The sequence below is a fragment of the Paramisgurnus dabryanus genome, chromosome 9 (assembly GCF_030506205.2).
Source record: "Paramisgurnus dabryanus chromosome 9, PD_genome_1.1, whole genome shotgun sequence".
In the NCBI taxonomy this organism is placed as follows: Eukaryota; Metazoa; Chordata; class Actinopteri; order Cypriniformes; family Cobitidae; genus Paramisgurnus; species Paramisgurnus dabryanus.
Genome location: NC_133345.1, coordinates 19021680 through 19029664, shown reverse-complemented (window position 1 = coordinate 19029664; position 7985 = coordinate 19021680). Strand labels below are relative to the sequence as shown.

Here is a 7985-nt window from a genome sequence, read left to right as displayed (position 1 = left end):
TCACCAAGGAGGGTGTATTGCTGGAGTGACTGTCTGTCAAAAACAACGAAGGCTTGATGGCAGAGATCGTCGTCTTCCAATCCAAGGACAAATGGGAATGGTTTTGTCACCTCAGCCTCTCAGAAGAATGCAACCATGTTGGTCCCAACCTGTTGAAAACAGACAAACACTTGTTAGAATGCAGGCAAAGACGCTAAATGCATGATGCAGCATTATTATACAAAACCAAACAATTCATATTTCATACACACAAATGTAGTATCTAGTTTAATTGTAATGAAATGTATACATTTCTGTTTTATTTCAATAACCTTACAATATACTCTTTGTTCATGCCAATAACTCAGATTCACAGTAATTTCAGATTCTGCCACGTCACTTTACCTGGCAGTAAGCCCGATTTTTTAGATTTTGCAACAACCTGCATACTTGCCCTTATTACTTAATATAGCCAACACTTTATTAGCATATATTATGTAATGAATACAGGGCTGGACATTAAAGGAATAGTCTACTCATTTTCAATATTAAACTATGTTATTACCTTAACTAAGAAAAGTTGATACATCCCTCTATCATCTGTGTGCATGCACATAAGCGCTGGAGCGCGCTGCGACACTTCGATAGCATTTAGCTTAGCCCCATTCATTCAATGGTACCACTCAGAGATAAAGTTAGAAGTGACCAAACACATCAACGTTTTTCCTATTTAAGATGAGTAGCTATACGAGCAAGTTTGGTGGTACAAAATAAAACGTAGTGCTTTTCTAAGCGGATTTAAAAGAGGAACTATATTTTATGGCGTAATAGCACTTTTGGGAGTACTTCGACTCGCCTGAAAAGTCCGCTCCCCTTCTCCCTCTCATAATGGGAGAGGGAGGGTGTTATTGTGCCGGGTCGAAGTACTCCCAAAAGTGCTATTACGCCATAAAATATAGTTACTCTTTTAAATCCGCTTAGAAAAGTGCTACGTTTTATTTTGTACCACCAAACTTGCTCGTATAACTACTCATCTTAAATAGGAAAAACGTTGATGTGTTTGGTCACTTCTAACTTTATCTCTAAATGGTACCATTGAATGAATGGGGCTAAGCTAAATGCTATCGAAGCGCCGCAGCGTGCTCCAGCGCTTACGTGCACGCACACAGATGATAGAGGGATGTATCAACAATTCTTAGTTAAGGTAATAACATATTTTAATATTGAAAATGAGTAGACTATTCCTTTAACGTTTGTCCCTAAAGTTAATGTTTTAGAGTTGCGAGTAAAAGAACATTTTCCTTGGCCGAGTTTTAACTCTATTCCTACTTGTAAACATGTCTTCTTGCTAGTTCACAAACAAAATATTAAATGTTTTAGGTTGCTTGCAAAGCAAAGTGTGCAATACTTCCATTACTTACATAAACTTAAGATTTTCTTCCCACTTTTGTAGACATGAGTTGGAATATCATCATGGGGTTCTGTAGAGAAAAATGTTTAGGTTAAATTAGTAACTTTACTGTCATAATACTCAGCAAACAACAATTGTATTCCCAAGTGTACCTGTAGGTGATTTGTTGATGCTCCTGGTTCTTGGCTGGGAAGTTGCAGGATTCTGTCTGTAAAATGCAGTGCCCAAGTTTCAAATAGCTTTTCGGCATGGTCAGGGAATAACACAGAGAAGTCTTGTGAACTCTGAAAATGACAAATCATGCATTCATTTTCAATAAAACTTTAATGTAAATTTATGCGATAATGAATGCTATATGGGCTAGCTTGTCAGTGAACTACGGCTGCGTGTAGTAAATGGTACTTCACCTGTTTTCAGATGATGGCAATTTACTTCTAATCACAGAACCGGCTTTACCGATGAGATGGGCTTGACAATTGTATACAATTAAAGAGATAGTTGGGCCAAAAATGATATTAAACCCATGATTACTCACCTCCAAGATGCATACGTCCATCATTTTTCAGACTAACACATTTTCAGTTATTTTAGAAAATGTTTTAGATCTTTCAGTGAATCAAATGTAAAGTTATGGGATCCACTCCTTCAAGTCCAAAAATATTTGCATCCATCCTTCACAAAATAAATCCATATGGCTCCACGATAATAAACAAAGGCCTTCTGAGGGTAATCCGTGCAGTGTTGTTGTAGAAATATAACAAAAATAACTAGCTTCTGCTAATGGCGCCATCTTGGTCGCGTCCGCATTTAAGATTAGAGCTGTCCTGAATACAGAGGAGTCTAAGATGGCGGTATTACTGGAAGCTAGTTATTTTTGTTTATAAAGTTTAAATATAGATATTTCTACAAAAAAAACGGCACGGATTACCCTCAGAAGACCTTTGTTTATCATCGTGGAGCCATTTGGATTTCTTTTGTGAAGGATGGATGCACATTTTTTGGACGTGAAGGAGTGGACCCTGTAACATTACATTTGATTAACTGAAAGATCTAAGACATTTTCTAAAATATCTCAAAATGTGTTTGTCTAAAACATGATGGACATATGCATCTCGAATGGCTTGGGGGTGAGTAAATCATGAGTTTAATATAACTTTTGGGTGAACTATTCCTTTAATCGTGCAACCTTACTACTTTTGAAAATGACATACTCACAGCAAAATAAGCAGGGATTCTTAATAAAGAAATGCTTTGATATGCCTCATTGTATTATAAACATATCACTTTAAATAATAAAAAACAAGTGCATTTTCATGTTACCTGTAAATAACTTTGTAAAAGCTGGTATCAGAACCTCAAAGTGACATTGTTTTAGCTTCTCCAGGAGAAAATATCCATCTTTTATCCATCAGGGTCTGAGGAAAAGAGCCAAAACTGTGATTTAAGTGGGCATCATCAAAAACATTTGAAAAAGATAAAAATGTCTGTAACTTACAGACCAAATGAGAGTTCACACCCTGTCTGTGAACTCAAGGCTAAAGTTTCATGATCTAAACATGATATTAAAAGCATCAGTTTGATTTCAACTTTTACAACAAACGATTATTTATTTAAAACGTACACGTTTCCTCCTCATATTAACTTTATCTGTTTTAAACTGAATTTCTAAACCATTAGAATACGTTACATTCTAACGTTTCTAAAATTATTAAAAGAAGCCATTTTAGACATATTTCATAAAACGTTTGATCAAACGAAATATTTAAATCATTTAAAAGCAAGCATATAGATTTACTGAGCATTACAGACTAGCCAACGGACGCTAATAAAACTTTTAATAAGAGTTATGTCTTGTGAACCATCATTTTGCATACTTTTGCATTCAGAAATAGTTTAAATGATTAAAAACAATGACACAAACCTTTTCCTTCAAATAAATCAAAGAGAAGTCGATGAAAAACCGTTTATGAATCCTGAGGTGATGTTAAATTCCCGCGTCAGGTAGCGTGCTGTGGCAGGAGGAGTCTGACGTGTCTGTGTGGGGGAAGGGAGAAGTTCTCTCTGGGGAAGAACAACACTGACACCCGGTGGTCGCGCCGGTAACATTCCGACTGTTTGAAATTAAACTTTAAAATTGGCGTTCACTTTACAAACCGACTGCAAATTTGAACATTATACATATATATTCTCGCCTGAACTTATGTTTAAAATACATTTTGTGGACTAGAGAAAGTAATATTGAGAAACAGCTATATGTATCTATTAAGTTGGCTCTGCTTCAAAATTACCCAACATATAACCCAACAAGTTGGGTTACACAAAAACTACCCAACACTGATAAAACAACCCAACAAAATAACCCAACTGGCTCAACCCAGCAGTTGGGTTGAAAAAACAACCCAACGTTTTTTAGAGTGTATAAATAACATATTTCTAGAATACTTTATTGGGTAGAAATTAGATGCCGACTGTTGGATAAAGAGGGGCGTTGGAGTCCAACAGGTTAATATTCATTGCCTTAGTCATTCAGTATCAGTTTGTGAGACTTGAAAACGCAAGTGAATTATTGATGTGCTTTTGAGATAAACATATGTATCACCATACTGTGACAATGACGTGACTGAAATTAGGTGAAAGGTTATCCACTGCACTATCAACCCAACCTGTATTCACGGCAAATAACACACTCCTGTTTTACATGCTCACGCATACAAACTGCAAATGAATGCCAAAATGATCACCCTACGCAAATGAGGACAGTAAGTAAACATACACCTGACCTGAGGGTGGTGGAACAAGTACAGACCAGTCAGACAGAGGATGGTATCAGACAGAGAAATGTGTCGTCACTTTATTTAAACAGATATTTGCTGCTCTGTAAAATTATATCTGCCATTGAAAGGGAGTAAAAAGACACGAACGTATAATTGGGTGGCTACGCCTCTGTGGCCAAGTTCACATTGTACCTCGCCCAAAACACGTTGTGTATCTTGTGTATAGACATGTCGGTGCGAGCCCTCCCTCACAGCGGAATCTACAGTGACGTGTGCGCGTTCCCATGGCTCTGCCCTTGAGAGAATTGCAGGAGGATACGCACTCTTATTAATGATCATTCGTTTCCCCTTTGGGATTTTATTTAACTGCTAACCTGATATATAAAAGCACACAACAAAAAATATTACCACGCAACCCATATTTAATCACAAAAACAATGCATAACGTTTTCTAATACCATAATTAAACAGTATAGACGGGAATATCTTTAATCAGAGTTTAATGGTTGATTCACAAATGATACACAATTACTACACACAAAAATGGGACAAGCACTTAACTTGTAGCTATTAATTTGGGACTAAAACCACTTAATGTGAGGATTTCTGGCCTAGTACCGTTTATGTTGTTCATCCTCATTTAAGGCTTTATAAACATGAGGTTTATATACCCGTGCACGCTATGCCACAGAAACATACAGGCCTCTTCTTGTGGATTGGTGTTTAGGGCATTAAGGAGTATAGTTACTTGCCAGAACACTCAGAGAAAGCCATTATGTTGCAAGACGTTGCTTTTGTGTTAATCTCTTTCAAGAACCTGGGCTTTTTTAAAACCTCAAAATAATTTTTTTTGGCCTACACGTATAATTCCCCCATCTGGACTCTGTAAGTGTTGTGTGAAAGAGTTTTTTCTAAAATCTCATATTACAGCTATGCTTGGAGTATGTCTGAGATGTCGACCTAGTGACCTTGTCTGACTCGAGTGTCCGTGCGTCTAAAAGCAAATGAATGACTGTTTGAAGGCATTCTACAAAGAGATTTTTTTCAAGCCCGTGAGTTGCATGGGATTGCAGTGGGGGGTTTATGAAAAGAGGCGGAGATCGAGAGGCAGGTGGTGGTGGCAGAGCTGACCCAAACAAAAAAGCTTCCGCAGTGATTTAGCCCAGGGAGGACAGGAAAGAGGGAACAATACCCTGTTCACCCTCCCTCTCATTGCCCTCTTCTCTCATCTGCACATGACCAGGTCACCTAGTGTGCACTCACAATGTGCTGATCAAAGCCCTAGGTTTGCTTGTTGAGGCCACCAGGGATGCAGGAAAATTGAGGGTAGAGGTCACCTGAAACAGCATCAGAGCCAAAGTCATCTAGATCTATTCTGTTTCTTCCTCAAATGACGTTGACTTCCCCTTTGGGGCTTTATCTCTTTATCCTCTAGCTGAAGGTTTCTGCTTTGCCCTGATCCCAGAACGGTTTCTGTCGCCGGCATTTTTATTGAAATTTTAGAGCAGAGGTCTCAGATCAGTGGAAAAGGGCACATTTTTCCAGCACCAAAGAGGGGAGATGGACATGAGCCAACATGTAGCTTTTAGTAGCAGAGGAGAGAACAGGAATTTTAATGACCCCACAAAAACCTGCCCAGCAAGTTGTCATCTCACAAATGCCACAGATGTCTCCAAAGACAGCTCAGAGAACTAAAAAAAGGTTACCTGGCTTCTGCTCGAAAATTTTTTTGGGTGTTTTAATTCGCTATTGAAGTTCTTAATGCCTATTGTTCAAAAACAATTCATTATCTTTCAAAATGATTTTAAGAGTTAAAATGAACTGCATATCTGGAACATCAGGTAATGGAACAGACATGAGGAAAAAAATGCTAACAGAATTCCCAACGTAAACAAAACAATTCCTGATGACACATTAACCCTAGCGAACATGTTGACAAACCTCCTCTGTTATCTCTAAACCTTTACACCTGCAACAAAATGTACACACAACCCCATAAACTGGAGTATATCTGAATAATACTGAGACATGTGTGATATTAGGCAAATATTTAATCAGCAGTGACTAACTGTCTGGGTGGCACCCGTAAAATACTCATTGTTTATGTTTGGGCAAATGCCATGGCACCTTGGTTTTCAATTTTCCATATGTCATGAACCATTAATAGGAACATTTTTAGACTCGCGATGACTACAAGCGTTGACATGAACATACGTCCATTACTTTACTTTGACTGCAATGAGGCTAAGCTTCGGGGTCTTAAGTTTCCTTTTCGGTTCTGCCTTTCCTTTCGGGCCCCTAGATCCTTCTCTTCTACTTTCATTTCACAACAGTCCCCCTGTGATGGAGGTTACCATAAGTGGATCCTGTTTTTAGTCATTCAAAAGAAACCGTTCCTTAACTCCACCCATCAAAGCCACGTGAATAATGAGCAGCTCAGTCAACACAAACACAGGCTGTGCTTGCAGTATACACAGTTCACTAATACTTAATTTGAAAAAATGTTTTATTAAGCAAATAAAAAGAAAAAGAAAAATGACTAAAGTGTTTTTTTCTCTTTGTTACATTCACCTGTCTTGGATTCCATGAAATAGAGCTGACAGACACAGCAGCGTTCAGGGACTAAAATGTCTCTCGCTTTAGATATCCGAGGAAACTATTTCTCACTCAGTATATTCCCTGGACCTTTGTAGGTCACACCAGGATACACAGACATGAGCTGTCTGCTCTTTAAATCCACAGCAGACTCTTTCTGACAAGAATGATGGAATGGGAACAGAAGACAAGGATAGCACCGGGCAAAAGCGAGATAGGGATATACTGTAACAAAGAAAAATGGACAAACAAGACAAATAGATAACTAACAGAAGCCAAATCTGCACTTTCAAAAACGCTGGTGGTTCCCTTTAAAAACATTTACTTTTGTACCTACACTGAAAAAAATAAATATTGGATTAACTTAAAATATAGTGCATCATTTTTGCATCCATTTTTTAAAGTAAGCATTACATGGAATTTTAAACAAATTATACAATTGCTTAAATTTTCAAGTAAAACTTACTTAAAAAAGTGGATGCAAAAATGATGCAATATATTTTTAAGTAAATCCACTGTATTATTTTTTACTTTTTACAATGAAGTGGGTGTATTTTAGTACCTTAACAATATGTAATGCAATGTGAAAAGTAAAAATAATATTATTTTATTTTATTATTTTAATCACTTAAAGTGAGAATTTTAGGTTAATTTTAAGTTAACTCAACTTCTACGTTTTACAGTGTGATTCATATCTCCCTTTTTTAAGGGAACTATCCCAGAGACAGCTTTAGTACCTTTATTTCCAACACTTGACTGTTAATAACAAATGGAAATTAAGGATGACTTTGGAGAAGATTCAGTAGATAGAGCCAAGAACCTATATTTCCTGGAAGGAAAACAGATTCATGGAATGGTGGGTAAAAAGGAAACTGAATGAACCCCAGATGGTGATTTTAACAAAAATAGGTTGTTGCCACAGCAAAGTGCTCTGGTTGCTTTCCTAATCTCTCTTCGCACTGACTGCAAACTTAATTTACATTTTTACTAAAATTTTTTTTTTTTTTTCAGGACTTGTTTGTACAGAGACCCATGTTATGATCCTAGAGTTTTAAGTGGCATCATTGTAATGATCACAGGATCAGTACAACACATCATTGCCTGATGCATCCTGTGACTGGTTTTGATAAGGTCTATGGCTTTATACACTCAGAGCAACAGCCAGGTCAAGATTGGCGTAATTTAATAATGTTGTACATTTAACATCAACATCTTGCCTCCTGAAT

The 7985-nt window shown here is 37.3% G+C and overlaps 1 long non-coding RNA gene across 2 annotated transcripts; it reads right to left on the bottom strand.

Annotated features, from left to right (window-relative positions):
• Positions 1–76: 76 nt before the first annotated feature.
• On the bottom strand, positions 77–3797 carry LOC135773190 (uncharacterized). Of its 2 annotated transcripts, XR_010543464.2 has the most exons (5): positions 3312–3797; positions 2711–2805; positions 1543–1674; positions 1401–1460; positions 77–149 (listed from the first exon to the last, which is right to left on the bottom strand). It is a non-coding gene; the product is annotated as an uncharacterized lncRNA (long non-coding RNA). The 2 variants fall into 2 exon arrangements; XR_010543463.2 differs by having other exon boundaries at positions 2711–3797.
• Between the last annotated feature and the right edge of the window lie 4188 nt (positions 3798–7985).